The sequence below is a fragment of the Balaenoptera physalus genome (assembly GCF_965194825.1).
Source record: "Balaenoptera physalus genome assembly, chromosome: 2".
NCBI classification, from domain to species: Eukaryota; Metazoa; Chordata; class Mammalia; order Artiodactyla; family Balaenopteridae; genus Balaenoptera; species Balaenoptera physalus.
The window spans coordinates 63,077,670-63,093,925 of NC_138883.1; the positions used below are offsets into that span (position 1 = coordinate 63,077,670).

The window sequence follows — 16,256 nt, forward strand, 5'->3', positions numbered from 1 at the left end:
TTCAAAGTCAAGCAAAGTTTGTTTTTAAAAAATAGAGTACAAACCTCTGAATAACTTGATGATGGTCTAGATTCTGTACTTTATTTTCAGTCTTTAACCTATTAAAAATGGGTAAATTAGAGAGTGACTTATTTAAAAGTTATATTTTGGGAAAGCAAAGAATTGAACGAATGAAAGGAAATGAAATTCGTTGTTGGTATTTTATTTTGCATAAACATAAAGAAATCTTTAAATTACATCACTTAGCAAAATTATTCTTTGCTTCACCACCCCAGACTAAAGTAGCCTAGCTAGTAAAAGGTGTATTTGTGTTACCGAAAATTTGTTGTCATTGTCTGAATTTTTTCAAATCGGTAGCTTCAAGGTTCCCAGTCTTTTTTTTTTTTTTTTCCCATCAGTTGTCCTTAGGGTCTTCTAGAGGCAAGTTGGTTGTTACTGTAAGCTGCTTCTTGTAATCATGCCATTTCTTGTAAATTGTCTTTAAGAAAAATGATTATTCATCTTTGCTTCCATTTATTTCTTTAAAAATCTGAAAATAATAGATCTGAGCAACCATTTGAATAACTAACTATATATAGTGCTTTGCTAGGTTTTGGGCAACTGCAAAGGAATAAAGGAGTTGATGGTATAGTAAGAGAATCATGTCAAATATGAAACATGTTATGAGTATTAAAGACAGAGGATCATATATAAATGAGAGGCCTTGGAGAAAGCTTCATGAAGCTGGGTCGTTTGAGGTGTACCTTGAAAGATGATTAGAATTTCAGTAGATAGAAGTAAAAGAAGAGCAGTTTGGGGGAAGGTAATGATAAGAGCACAGCTATGAGTGCAAGAATGTTGAAGGCAGTGGGCATCCAAGCTTTTAAAAACTAAAGATATCAGGCCTCACCCTAGAAATTATGATTTAATGGCAAGGTGAATAGAAAGGATTGAGTATGTGGGAGATAATATGGGGAGATGACTTATGAGATTTGGTAACCAGGTTTTAACGAGAATTTAGGAAGTAGAGATTATGCCACTTCTCTGACTATATCATTCTACTTTTTGAAATCATGTTTTATTGGTGAATTCATTGCAGGAACAGATTTCTCACCTCCCGTACCAGTGTCAAGGCTACTCAGCCTATACATCAAAACTTCTGCATCATTCCTTCCCAGTCAGTACTACTGTTACTCAAAATGTAGCCTGCAGACTGGTGCTAGTTTACCGGCTGTTTATTACAGGTCTGTAACATGTTAGGTGCAGAAATTGAGGTGTTGAGAAGTTCATCTCAATTTGATAATGCTGTGACATCCAATAGTGTGATTAGGGACTTGTCTCATTGAATAGAGTATAGACCATTCTAGGTGCTTTTCACTATTTTCTAGTAATTTATTGTAAAGCTTTGGTTTATGTTGAATTGGAATTAAAAAAATTAAAAAAAACTGTCCCTTTATAGATAATTTGAGAAGCATGGTCTATACAGTGTTTAAAATTAACTTTTCCCATTCTAACTCATTCTGCTTTTAATCTCTGTTGTTTTAAAGTATATTTTCTTTTCCTAGTGTAATAGTATTTACTTCCCCTTACTCATTTTAAAATATGCATATGTTTAACTATTTTCAGTATTCAGAAGGATGCCTTTGAGTTTAGGGATATGAATTGAGAAACTATTTTCTATTTTGGAGGTATAGAACTGAATCCAGAACATTAGTAGTACTGTATTTTGATTGCTCTCCTATTGTCTGACTACTCAATTAAAAAAACAAACAAAGAAGACAGTATTTTATATAATAGTTGTATACTAGGAACTGGCTAATCTTTGGCCCTGTAAAAGTGAAGGTAATACATTTGCTTGAAGTAAACATCTGTAATTGGTGATATAACAGTTGGCAATTTCTAGATTTAGGAAAAAAATATTTTTTCAGTCTGATTTCCATTAATTCTATTTCTTTTCAGATTAATTCTTTTCAGACTAGCCAAGAAGTTCTAGCTTTCAGATTTAGTTAGTCAGATAGGGTCTGGCAGATCTCACAAATTGGGATGTCAAGGAGTTGAATATTAGGCTAGCTAAAAGAGATAGATCAGTAAAACAGAAACCTACACCCATTAGTAGTCACTCCCCATTTCCCCTTACTCTCTAACCCTGGCAACCATTAATTTACTTCTATCTCTATGTATTTGACCACTCTAGATGTTTCATATAAATGGAATCACAAAATATGTATAAATGGAATCACAAAATATGTGGTTTTTGTGTCTGGCTTCTTTCACTTAACAATGTTTTCAAGGTTCATCCATGTTTTAGCATGTAACAGTATTTCATTCCTTTTTATGGCTGAATAATAACTATAGATATACCATATTTTATTTATCTCTTCATCAGTTGATGGCCATTTGGGTTGTTTCCACTTTTTTACTGTTATGAATAATGATATGAACATTTGTGTGGTCATATGTTTTCAATTCTTGGGTATATACTGTTCTAGGAGTTGAATTGCTGGGTAATATGTTAATTCCATATTTACCTTTTTGAGGAATTGCCAAACCATTTCCAAAGTAGCTGCATAATTTACATTCCACCAGCAATGTATGAAGGTATTGTAATTTCCCAACACTTGTTACTATCTGTCTTTCTGGGTATAGTATCTGGTATCATAGTGGATGGGTAGTGGTATCACATTTTGATTTTGATTTGCATTTCCCTGATGGCTAATGAGGTTGAGTATCTTTTCGTGTGCTTATTAACCATTTGTATACCTCCTTTGGAGAAATGTCTGTTCAAATCCTTTGCCTATTTTTAATTGGGTTATTGTTTCTTTTGTCAGATATGCAATTTGCAAATATTTTCTCTTATTCTGTAGGTTGTCTTTTCATTTTTTTTACAGTGCCCTTTGAGGTAAAACAATTTTGAGTTTTGATGAAGTCCAGTTTATTTTTTATTGTTTCTTGTGAATTTGGTGTCATATCTAAGAAACAGTTGACTAGTCCAAGATCATGTTTTCTTCTAAGAGTTTTATAGTTTTAGCTTTTAAATTTAGGGCTTTGGTCCCTTTTGAGTTAATTTTTGTATATGGTATGAGGTAGTAATCCTGCTTCATTCTTTTGCATATGGATATTCAGTCGTCACAGCACCATTTGTTGAAAAAACTGTTTTTCCCCTGTTGAGTTGTCTTAATACCCTTGTTTAAAATCATTTGACCATCAGTGTAAGAGTTTATTTCTGGACTTTCAACTTTATTCCACTCATCTGTATGTTTATCCTTATAGCAGCACCACCCTATCTTGATCACTGTAATTTGTAGTAAGCTTAGAAACTGGAAAGTGTCAATTCTCCAGCTTTGTTCTTCTTTTTCTTCTCTTTTTTTCAGTTGAAATATTATGGTATTATTGGTACATAACATTATGTTAGTTTCAGGTGTACAACATGATTTGATATTTGTATAGTTGATGTTTGTCACCAGATACATAATTACAACATTTTTCTTTTCTTGTGGTGACAACTTTTAAGATCTATTCTTAGCACTTCTCAGATATGCAATACAGTATTAACTGTAGTCACACATGCTGTACATTCCCCATGACTTATTTATTTTATAACTGGAAGCTGGTACCTTTTGATGTTCTTCTTTTTCAAGATTGTTTTGATTATTCTGGGTCCCCTGTGTTTTCCTATGAATTTTAGGATCAGCTTTTCAATTTCTGCAAAAGAGCCACTTGGGATTTTGATAGAGGTTGCATTTAATCTTTAGATATATTTGGGAGAATATTGCTATCTTAACAATATTGTGTCTTCCTATCCATGAACATAGAATGTCTTTCAGTTAGTTTAGATCTTCTTTAATCTCTTTCACTGATGTTTTATAGTTTTCAGTGTACAAATCTTACATTTCTTTTGTTAGATTTATTCCCAAGTATTTTATTCTTTTCGTGCTTTGTAAATGAAGTTGTTTCCTTAATTTCACTTTTGAATTATTCATTGGTGGTGGGTAAAAATGCAATTGATTTTGTATATTCATCTTGTATTCTTCAACCTAGCTGAACTTGTTTATTAGCTTTTATAGATTTGTGTGTGTGTGTATTCCTTAGAATTTTTTATATACAAAATCACGCCATTTGTGAATAGAGATGTAATGCTTCTCACTTTATAGTGTATATGATTTTTATTTATTTTCATGTCTAATTTCTTTGGCTAGAACTTCCTGTACAGTGTTGAATAAAAGTAGCAAAAGCAGACATCGTTGTCTTGTTCATGTTTTTAAGGGTAGAACTTTTGGTCTTTTACCAGTCGGTATGAAGTTAGGTGTGGGTTTTTCATAGATGCCCTTTATCAGATTGAGGACATTACTTTTTATTCCTAACTTTTTGAGTTTCTTTATCATTAAGGGATGTTGGCTATTGTCAAGTACTTTTTCTGTGTCTGTTGAGACTATCACATAGGTTTTGATCTTTTTATTAATATGGTGTATTGCATTGATTGATTTCTGTATGTTGAACTGAGCTTGCATTCTGGCATAAATCCCACTTGGTCATGATGTATAACTCTTTTAATATATTGCCATATTCAGTTTTCTAGTATTCTGTTGAGGATTTTTGTGTCTTTATTCATAGGGAATATGGGTCTGTAGTTTTCTTTTCTTGTAATGTTTTTGTCTGATTTTGGAATGAGGGTAATACTGGCCTCATTGATACAGTTTGAAAGTGTTCTCTTCTCTATTCTTTGGAAGAGTTGATAGAATTCACCTATGAAGCCATTTGGGCCTGGACTTTTCTTTGAGGTCAGTTTTCTTTATTACTCGGTCCGTCTTTTTACTTTTTATAGATCTATTCAGATTTTCTATTTCTTCTTGAGTCAGTTTTGGTAGTACATTTTATGTCTTTTCTTTGAATTTGTCCATTCCATGTAGGTTACCTAACTTGCTAACAACAAATGCTCATAGTATTCCCTTAAGATATTTTCTGTTACTGTAAGATTGGTAGTAATGTTCTCTTTTCCAGATTAGTAATTTGAATCATATCTCTCTTTATATTGGATAGTCTAGCCAAAGATTTGTCAATGTTGTTATCTTTTCAAAGAACTAATTTTGCTTTCATTGATTTCTTGGTATTGTTTTTTTTCTCTATTTTACTTATCTCCATTCTAATCTTTATTATTTCCTTTCTTCCATATGCTTTTCCTTTTTGTTTTCTAGTTTTTTAAAGTGGAACATTAGGTTATTGATTTTGAGATCTGCATCGAGGTGTTTATTAAAGCTATAAATTTACCTCTAAGCACTGTTTTAGTGGGATGCCATATATTTGGTATGTTGTTTTTTCATTTACAGGTCAAAGTATTTTTTACAGTGGATTTGAGTTACTATCTAGAATCCTTTCATTTCATCTTGATGGACTCACTTTAGTAATTTTTATAGGACAGACCTGCTAGCAAAAAATTCTCTCAGTTTTGATGTACCTGGGGATGCCTTAATTTTGCCTTAATTTTTGAGGACAGTTTTGCTGGGTATAGAATTCCTGGTTGCCAGGTGTTTTCTTTAAGCTCTTTGACTATGTCATCTCAGTGATTTCTGGCCTTCCTGTTTTCTGATGACAAATCAGATATTTTTCTTATTGAGGCTTTCTTGTTAACTGATGTGTTGCTTGTCTCTTGGTGCTCTCAAGATTCTCTTTGTTGTTATCTTTTGACAGTTTTGTTACGATGTGCTTAGATACGGGTCTCTGAGTTTATTCTACTTCTAACTTACTGAGTTTCTTAAATGTCCACATAAATATTTTTCATGAAATTTGGAAATTTTTCAGCCATTATTTCTTGAAATTTTTCTGTCACTTTCTCTCTTTTCTCTCCTGGGTCGCCTGTTATATGTGTATTGCTGCATTTGATGGTGACTTAGAAGTCTCTGAGGCTCTGTTCATTTTTCTTCATTATTTTTAAATTCTGTTCATGAGATTGGATAATCTCAACTAACCTAATATCTTTTGAGTTTGCTAATTTTTTATTTTGCCAGTTCAGATGTGCTCTTGAGCTTTTAGTGAACTTGTTATTTTGTATTGTACTTTTAAACTCTTTTATTTAAAACATAATTTCTGCCTCATTATTGATATCCTCTCCTTGGTGAGATGCCATTCTCACATTTTCCTTTAGTTCTTTAGACATGGTTTCCTTTATTTTGTGGAACATATTTAAAACAGATGATAGTGTTTGCCTATTAGATCTAATGTTTGTTCTTCCTCAGGGACAGTTTCTATTGACTGATCTTTCTCCTGTACATCAGGCATACTTTTGTTTGGTTTTGGTCACAGTCAGTTGATTTTTTACAAAGGTGCCTAGGCAATTCAATTGAGAAATGAAAATGATTTTAACATCAAAACAATGCTAGAAATATTGGACAGCTGATAACAAGGAACAAATTATTGATACATCCAACAATATAGATAAATCTCAAAATGATTATGCTAAGTGAAAAGCCAGTTTAAAAAAGAGTAAATACTCTATAGTCCCAATTATATACAAATTCTAGAAAATGCAAGCTAATTCATAGTGACAGAGTAGTAGTGGTTATCTGGGGATGGGGAAGGAAGGGATGGATTACAAAGGGGCACAAGGTAACTTTACAAATCATGGCTATGTTCATTACCTTAATTGTTTATCTGGTTTCCTGGATGCATACATATGTCAAAACTCATCAAATTGTTCACCTTAAATATGTGCAGATTATTGTATGTCAATTATATTTAAATAAAGCTGTGAAAGGCAAAAAAAAATGCTCCTGAATGAAGGCGAGGAGGTGGCCACGCGGGGGCCGGGCAGAGCACGTGTCCTCTTCTCCCCCTGCAGCAGTTACTAGGAGGACAGCCTCAGCCTGGGATTCTGAAGGACCAGAAAGCCCCTCAGCCAAAGTCATGGCATGAAGTGTTGGAGACCATGGGCTCCCTGCCGCTGGAGGTGTGGCAGAGGCTGGCCTGGTGGCCTTTGGAGTCCCTAATGCCTCTGGGACCAGGATCTTGTGGCTTGGCAGGAGGCGAGTGTGCATCTAGGGGAGGGAAGATGCACGGGAGGGATGAGGACCAGGCCGCACCTGGCCTATGTGTGCCTTGTCCATGTTGCCTTTCTTTTCCAACACCACCTCCAAGTCCGTGTTGGGCTCCTCGTCCCAAGGTTCTCCTCCTCCTCTGCTCTCCTGCCTCTTCTTCCTCTTTAGAGCTGGCTGCTCAGTGTCTGCCTGCTCTGCCTTTTTCTTGGACTTCATTTTCTTCTTCACAGGAGCCTTGGGGCCATCTCCTATTGGGATGTATTCTGGAGCTTCAACTTTGACTGGCTTCTTTTTACTTTCTTTCCTAGGGCTGCTCACCCCGGACCTGGAGAGCTCAGGGTGCCCCAGGAGGGGTATGTCCCTCCTGGTGGATTTTCTTTTTCTCCTTCATCTTCACGTTGCTTCATCTTTGCGTTGTGTTCCCTGGGGCTCCCCTACTTCTGTTTCTGTCCCAAGGCTGCCTGCTCCCAGATGCCATCTTTCCCAACTGAGCAAGTGTACAAAGCATCCCTGGCCTCTCAGAACCAAGGGTCCCTGGCTGAGAAGGCTGTAGTTTCCTGGGCCTTTTTCTCCTTCTTGTGTTTTTTGAGCTTCTTGCCAACTCTGATACCTCCTCGACCTGTTTGGGGTTTGGGGAGGTCTTCACCCTCAAGCCAGGGGACATGGACTTCCTCTTCTCCCCATTGAGTGACTTGCATGGACCAAGTGCCTGCTTCCTGGGGCTGGGTGACGGCTCAGTCCGTCCAGCATGTAACGTGGCCTCAGGTTCTAGGGGCTCCTCACAGACAGGGCTATGACCGTTCTTTTTCTTCACTAGAGGCATTTTGGGTGCCTGCTCTTGGACCACATTCTTCGAGGGTGGTGTGGCTCTTGTGGGACAAACCTCTGTGAAATAATTGTCACTATTTAAAACCTAGTATTGAGTCTCTGGTTCTTTGACTACTTTCTTTTTCTTCTTCTTTTTCTCTGGGAGCCCAAGGCCCAGGTCTCCTTTGTGAGTCTTAGTGATCATTCCCAAAGGCCAAACTTCCCTGCCTCCACATGAGAGCTGGGGCATACTTTCCTTTTTTTAAAAAAAAATTATTTATATTTACTTATTTATTTTTGGCTGCGTTGGGTCTTCATTGCTGCACGCGGGCTTTCTCTAGTTGCGATGAGTGGGGGCTCCTCTTCGTTGCGGTGCATGGGCTTCTTGTTGCAGTGGCTTCTCTTTGTTGTGGAGCCCAGGCTCTAGGTATGTGGCTTCAGTAGTTGTGGCACGTGGGCTCAGTAGTTGTGGCTCACAGGCTGTAGAGCTCAGGCTCAGCAGTTGTGGTGCACGGGCTTAGTTGCTCCACAGCAGGGGCATACTTTCTTGTTTCTTTGTGTGTCTTGTAATTTTGTTGATAAACTAACATTTTAAATAATACAGCAACTCTGGAAACCACTTTCTCCCTCTCCCCTAGGGTTTGTTGTTGTTTCTGTTGTTATTGTTGCTGTGTGATTCTTTAATGACTTTCCTGAACTAACTCTGTGCAGTGTATTTTCTTTCTCCTATGTGACCACTGCATTCTTTACTCGTTCAACTTAGTGGTCAGCTAATGAATCCACGGATACTTCCTTACAAGCCTGGAGTGAGTAAGTTTCCTAGTCTTTGCCAAGGGGCTCTCTGTGTGTATTGGGACATACTGTCAGTATTTAAGAAACAGTTTACAGTACTTTTTTAGCCTTCACATCTTTCTTGTGTAACCTGAAGATCAGACAGAGGTGAAAGTTTAAATCTTTTTCCAGACTTTCCTTAGTATGCTTGCAGCTCAGCACATGGCTTTCTATAATCCCCTTAATATGTCATAGCTCTTTAAAGTTCCCTGTGGATAGCACATTCCCTATATTTTTCCTTTTAAGTTTTTTTTTGGTTAGTTGTTTGCCTCATCAGTGGTTGCTGCCTCAGGCAGCTGTGGTGTTAAGTAATTGCCACTGATTGTTTTCCACAAATGTCTCCAGGGGAAAAGCTGTTGCAGTGTGTGAGTTCTGAGTTACCTCAAATAATGACAAGCTTTGCAAGCTGGATTTTCGAAGGAGCAGCTAGATAAGTCAAATATTGACATTTCTCTTAGAGTGAAGCTTTGAAAGAACTCCAGTTCTGTTCTGACTCCTCCAGTGACCCATAGGCTGCTGTTTCTCACTGTGATCCTGGGCTGTTGGTTTTTAATGCTGCTATGGAGATGAGGATGGGGAATGGGAACACAGTAAGTTTGAAATGCCACAGAGCTAACTGTTCTTACTGAGATTCATCTATTTTTCTTGAAAAAATGTGCTTGATTGTTGCAAGCCTTTGATTAATTTCCAGGTCTCCGAAAAGGTTGATTTTTACTGTTTTTGCTTTTGTTTAGTTGTTTTTAATGGAGGAAGAGATTTTCAGAGTTCCTTATTCCACTAACTCACTGATATTACCTACTTATAACTTGCTTTTTAAACTATAAATACTTAATGTTTTTCAGTTTTATTAAAATGTTCTTTTATGAATATTTTTAGTGGCTGCCTATTCATTTGTATGGATGTATCATAATTTATTTAGTTCCTTACTGTGTAGTGGGTAGTGGACAAGATATTAGGACGTTAGGGAAGAAAAATAGGACTTGTATATCATATGAAGGAACCCAGGCTTATCCTGTTTACAGTGGGAAACCCCTTAAGTATTTTAAGCTGATGAGTGATACCGGTAGTTGGACTCAGGTTTGGTAAATTATTCTGGTAGCAGTATGTGGAGGATGGCTAAAAAGTGGGCTTCAAATGGTGTGAGATTAGGTAGGAGGCTACTAATAAAATTCAGGTAAGAGGTTATGAAGTATCAAACTAAAAATTTTCACTATCTGTCCTGAAACTTCAGAATATCTATCTCAGCCTCTACAGGACTGTGTAGCTTTCAAATAATTCTTTAAAAATACTGTTCTTTCAGAATGAATTTGATTAAAATTGGTCACAAGGTTATATTATGCTTTGGCGTACCACCTGAAGTGTAGCTAATATGGTGGTGTTGATTGAGGGCTCAGAAAAGCTGATTTGGAACTGTTTAATAGCTTTGTGTGACCTGGACTTGTTACCTAACTTCTCTCAGGCTTAATTTCCTCAGAAGGTGGAGATAATAAACCTATTTCAAAAATATATTCGTGGAGAATGAGTCAGATCATGTTTGTGTAACTGTAAAAGTGCTATCTATGCAAATGTAAACTATTAAACATAAGTGATTATAACTGTTTGCCTTTGCCTTATCTTTATGTCTCTATGCTTACAGTATGTTTGATAAAACAGAATTGACGTTGCTCTTAAATCAAACATTGTATCTTTATAGATTCCCTTTTTCACTGTATCTCATTTCCTCCGTGCCTATGTTGAATCTTTGAAGGCAAGAGAATAATTTTTATTTTACTTTATGTTTATAGGTTTTTTATGTCACTAATAATTTTTATTTTTATTATATATTGAAATAATATTTTTGATATATTGATTAAATATAATACATTCAAATTAATTTCATCTGTTTCCTCTACCTTTTTCTTTTTTTTTTTTAACATCTTTATTGGAGTATAATTGCTTTACAATGGTGTGTTAGTTTCTGCTGTATAACAAAGGGAATCAGCTGTACGTATACATATATCCCTGTATCCCCTGCCTCTTGCATCTCCCTCCCACCGTCGCTATCCCACCCCTTTAGGTGGTCACAAAGCACCGAGCTGATCTCCGTGTACTATGTGGATGCTTCCCAGTAGCTATCTGTTTTACATTTGTTAGTGTATATATGTCCATGCCAACCTCTCACTTCCTCACAGCTTACCCTTCCCCCTCCCCGTGTCCTCAAGTCCATTCTCTATGTCTGTGTCTTTATTCTTGTCCTGCCCCGAAGTTCTTAGAACCATTTTTTTTTCTTTGTTAGATTCCATATATATGTGTTAGCATACGGTATTTATTTTTCTCTTTCTGACTTACTCCACTCTGTATGACAGACTCTAGGTCCATCCACCTCACTACAAATAACTCAATTTCGTTTATTTTTATGGCTAATATTCCATTGTATACATGTGCCACATCTTTATCCATTCATCTGTCATGGACACTTAGGTTGCTTCCATGTTCTGACTATTGTAAATAGTGCTGCAGTGAATATTGTGGTACATGAGTCTTTTTGAATTATGGTTTTCTGAAGGTATATGCCCACTAGTGGGATTGCTGGGTTGTATGGTAGTTCTATTTTTAGTTTCTTAAGGAACCTCCATACTATTCTCCATAGCGGTTGTATCAATTTACATTCCCACCAACAGTGCAGGAGGGTTCCCTTTTCTCCACCCCTTTTCCAGAATTTATTGTTTGTAGACTTTTGGACGATGGCCATTCTGAGTGGTGTGAGGTGACACCTCATTGTAGTTTTGATTTGCATTTCTCTACTGATCAGTGATGTTGAGCATCCTTTTATGTGTTTGTTGGCAATCTGTATATCTTCTTTGGAGAAATGTCTGTTTAGGTCTTCTGCCCATTTTTGGAGTGGGTCATTTGTTTTTTTGATATTGAGCTGCATGAGCTGCTTGTATATTTTAGAGATTAATCCTTTGTCACTTGCTTCATTTGCAAATATTTTCTCCCATTCTGAGGGTTGTTTCTTCGTCTTGTTTATGTTTTCCTTTGCTGTGCAAAAGCTTTGAAGTTTCATTAGGTCCCATTTGTTTATTTTTCTTTTCATTTCCATTTCTCTAGGAGTGGGTCAAAAAGGATCTTGCTGTGATTTATGTCAAAGAGTGTTCTTCCTATGTTTTCCTCTAAGACTTTGATAGTGTCTGGCCTTACATTTAGGTCTTTAATTAATTTTGAGTTTATTTTTGTGTATGGTGTTAGGGAGTGTTCTAATTTCATTCTTTTACATGTAGCTGTCCAGTTTTCCCAGCACCACTTAATTGAAGAGGCTGTCTTTTCTCCACTGTATATTCTCACCTGCTTTATCAAAGATAAGGTGACCATATGTGCATGGGTTTATCTCTGGACTTTCTATCCTGTTCCATTGATCTATATTTCTGTTTTTGTGGCAATACCATACTGTCTGGCTTACTGTAGCTTTGTAGTATAGTCTGAAGTCTGGGAGCCTGATTCCTCCAGCTCCATTTTTCTTTCTCAAGATTGCTTTGGCTATTCGGGGTGTTCTGTGTTTCCATGCAAATTGTGAAGTTTTTTGTTCTAGTTCTTGAAAAATGCCATTGGTAGTTTGATAGGGATTGCATTGAATCTGTAGACTGCTTTGGGTAGTATAGTCATTTTCAAAATGTTGATTCCTCCAATCCAAGAACACAGTATATCTCTCCATCTTTAATTTTTTTCATCAATGTCTTACAGTTTTCTGCATACAGGTCTTTTGTCTTCTTAGCTAGGTTTATTCCTAGGTATTTTATTCTTTCTGTTGCAGTGGTAAATGGGAGTGTTTCCTTAATTTCTCTTTCAGATTTTTGATCATTAGTGTATAGGAATGCAAGAGATTTCTGTGCATTAATTTTGTATCCTGTTACTTTACCAAATTCATTGATTAGCTCTAGTAGTTTTCTGGTAACATCTTTTGGATTCTCTATGTATAGTATCGTGTCATCTGCAAGCAGTGACAGCTTTACTTCTTCTTTTCCGATTTGGATTCCTTTTATTTCTTTTTCTTCTCTGATTGCTGTGGCTAAAACTTCCAAAACTGTGTTGAATGACAGTGGTGAGAGTGGGCGACCTTGTCTTGTTCCTGATCTTAGTGGAAATGGTTTCGGCTTTTCACCATTGAGAACAATGTTGGCTGTGGGTTTGTTATATATGGCCTTTATATGTTGAGGTAACTTTCCTCTATGCTTACTTTCTGGAGGATTTTTATCATAAATGGGTGGTAAATTTTGTCAAAAGCTTTTTCTGCATCTATTGAGATGATCATATGGTTTTTCTCCTTCAATTTGTTAATATGGTGTATCACATTGATTGATTTGCGTATATTGAAGAATCCTTGCATTCCTGGGATAAACCCCACTTGATCATGGTGTATGATCCTTTTAATGTGCTGTTGCATTCTGTTTGCTAGTATTTTGTTGAGGATTTTTGCATCTATGTTCATCAGTGATACTGGTCAGTAGTTTTCTTTTTTTGTGACATCTTTGTCTGGTTTTGGTATCAGGGTGATAGTGGTGTCGTAGAATGAGTTTGGGAGATTTCCTCCGTCTACTATATTTTGGAAGAGTTTGAGAAGGATAGGTGTTAGCTCTTCTCTAAATGTTTGATGGAATTCTCTTGTGAAGCCATCTGGTCCTGGGCTTTTGTTTGTTGGATGATTTTAAATCACAGTTTCAATTTCAGTGCTTGTGATTGGTCTGTTCATATTTTCTGTTTCTTCCTGGTTCAGTCTCGGAAGGTTGTGCATTTGTAAGAGTTTGCTTTCTTCCAGGTTGTCCATTTTATTGGCATATAGTTGCTTGTAGTAATCTCTTATTATCCTTTGTATTTCTGCAGTGTCAGTTGTTAGTTCTCCTTTTTCATTTCTAATCCTATTGATTTGAGTCTTCTCCCTTTATTTCTTGATGAGTATAGCTAATGGTTTATCAATTTTGTTTATCTTCTCAAAGAACCAGCTTTTAGTGTTATTGATCTTTGTTATTGTTTCCTTCATTTCTTTTTCATTTATTTCTGATCTGATCTTTATGATTTCTTTCATTCTGCTAACTTTGGGGTTTTTTTGGTCTTCTTTCTCTAATTGCTTTAGGTGTAATGTTAGGTTGTTTATTTGAGATGTTTCTTGTTTCTTGAGGTAGGATTGTACTGCTATAAACTTCCCTCTTAGAACTGCTCTTGCTGCATCCCATAGGTTTTGGGTCGTCATGTTTTCATTGTCATTTGTCTAGGTATTTTTTGATTTCCTCTTTGATTTCTTCAGTGATCTCTTGGTTATTAAGTAGTGTATTGTTTAGTCTCCATGTGTTTGTATTTTTTACAGATTTTTTCCTGTAATTGATACCTAGTCTCATAGCGTTGTGGTCGGAAAAAATACTTGATACGATTTCAATTTTCTTAAATTTACCAAGGCTTGATTTGTGACCCAAGATATGATCTATCCTGGAGAATGTTCCATGAGCACTTGAGAGGAAAGTGTTTTCTGTTGTTTTTGGATGGAATGTCCTATAAATATCAATTAAGTCATTAAGTCCATCTTGTTTAATGTATCATTTAAAGCTTGTGTTTCCTTATTTATTTTCATTTTGGATGATCTGTGCATTGGTGAAAGTGGGGTGTTAAAGTCCCCTACTATGATTGTGTTACTGTCGATTTCCCCTTTTATGGCTGTTAGTATTTGCCTTATGTATTGAGGTGCTCCTTTGTTGGGTTCATAAATATTTACAATTGTTTTATCTTCTTGGATTGATCCCTTGATCATTATGTCGTGTCCTTCTTTGTCTCTTGTAATAGTCTTTGTTTTAAGGTCTATTTTGTCTGATACGAGAATTGCTACTCCACCTTTCTTTTGATTTCCATTTTCATGGAGTATCTTTTTTCCATCCCCTCACTTTCAGTCTGTATGTGTCCCTAGGTCTGAAGTGGGTCTCTTGTAGACAGCATATATACAGGTCTTGTTTTTATATCCATTCAGCCAGTCTATGTCTTTTGGTTGGAGCATTTAATCCATTTACATTTAAGGTAATTATTGATATATATGTTCCTATTACCATTTTCTTAATTGTTTTGGGTTTTTTATTGTAGGTCTTTTCCTTCTCTCGTGTTTCCTGCCTAGAGAAGTTCCTTTAGCATTTGTTGTAAAGGTGGTTTTGTGGTGCTGAATTCCCTTAGCTTTTGTTCGTCTGTAAAGGTTTTAATTTCTCCATCAAATCTGCATGAGATCCTTGCTGGGTAGAGTAATCTTGGTTGTAGGTTTTTCCCCTTCATCAGTTTAAATATGTCCTGCCACTCCCTTCTGGCTTGCAGAGTTTCTGCTGAAAGATCAGCTGTTAACCTTATGGGGATTCCCTTGTATGTTATTTGCTGTTTTTCTCTTGCTTCTTTTAATATTTTTTCTTTGTATTTAATTTTTGATAGTTTGATTAATATGTGTCTTGGCGTGTTTCTCCTTGGATTTATCCTGTGTGGGACTCTGTGCTGCCTGGACTTGATTAACTATTTCCTTTCCCATATTAGGGAAGTTTTCAACTATAATCTCTTCAAATATTTTCTCAGTCCCTTTCTTTTTCTCTTCTTCTTCTGGGACCCCTATAATTCGAATGTTGGTGCGTTTAATGTTGTCCCAGAGGTCTCTGAGACTGTTATCAATTCTTTTCATTCTTTTTTCTTTATTCTGCTCTGTAGTAGTTATTTCGACTATTTTATCTTCCAGGTCACTTACCAATTCTTCTGCCTCAGTTTTTCTGCTATTGATTCCCTCTAGAGAATCTTTATTTTCATTTATTGTGTTGTTCACCATTGTTTGTTTGCTCTTTAGTTCTTCTAGTTCCCTGTTAAACGTTTCTTGTATTTTCTCCATTCTATTTCCAAGATTTTGGATCATGTTGACTATCATTAGTCTGAATTCTTCTTCAGGTAGACTGCCTATTTCCTCTTCATCTGTTAGGTCTGGTGGGTTTTTACCTTGCTCCTTCATCTGCTGTGTGTTTCTCTGTTTTCTCATTTTGCTTAACTTACTGTGTTTGGCGTCTCCTTTTCACAGGCTGCAGGTTCGTAGTTCCTGTTGTTTTTGGTGTCTGTCCCCAGTGGCTAAGGTTGGTTCAGTGAGTTTTGTAGGCTTCCTGGTGGAGGGGACTAGTGCCTGTGTTCTGGTGGATGAGGCTGGATCTTTTCTTTCTGGTGGGCATGTCCACCTCTGGTGGTGTGTTTTGGAGTGTCTGTGACCTTATTATGATTTTAGGCAGCCTCTCTGCTAATGGGTAGGGTTGTGTTCCTGTCTTGCTAGTTTGTTGGCATAGGGTGTCCAGCACTGTACCTTGGTAGTCATTGAATGGAGCTGTGTCTTGGCGTTGAGATGGAGATCTCTGGGAGATTTTCGCCGTTTGATATTACTTGGAGCTGGGAGGTCTCTTGTGGACCAATGTCCTGAAGTTGGCTCTCCCACCTCAGAGGCACAGCCCTGACGCCTGGCTGGAGCACCAAGAGCCTTTCATCCACATGGCTTAGAATAAAAGGGAGAAAAGAAAGAAAGAAAGAAAGAAGAAAATAAAATAAAAATTATTAAAGTAAAAAATTAGAAATAATTATGTAAAAAAT

At 36.5% G+C, this 16,256-nt stretch overlaps 1 protein-coding gene and 1 pseudogene across 11 annotated transcripts in view; one reads left to right on the plus strand and one right to left on the minus strand.

The window, feature by feature from the left end:
• RALGAPA1 (Ral GTPase activating protein catalytic subunit alpha 1) overlaps nucleotides 1-16,256 on the plus strand; it is a 218,988-nt gene that overhangs the window by 20,693 nt on the left and 182,039 nt on the right. The gene's annotated exons all lie outside the window — the stretch shown is intronic.
• Nucleotides 2,216-10,566, minus strand: LOC309656070 (lysine-rich nucleolar protein 1 pseudogene; annotated as a pseudogene). The gene has a single exon. The product of its transcript is annotated as a lysine-rich nucleolar protein 1 pseudogene (transcript).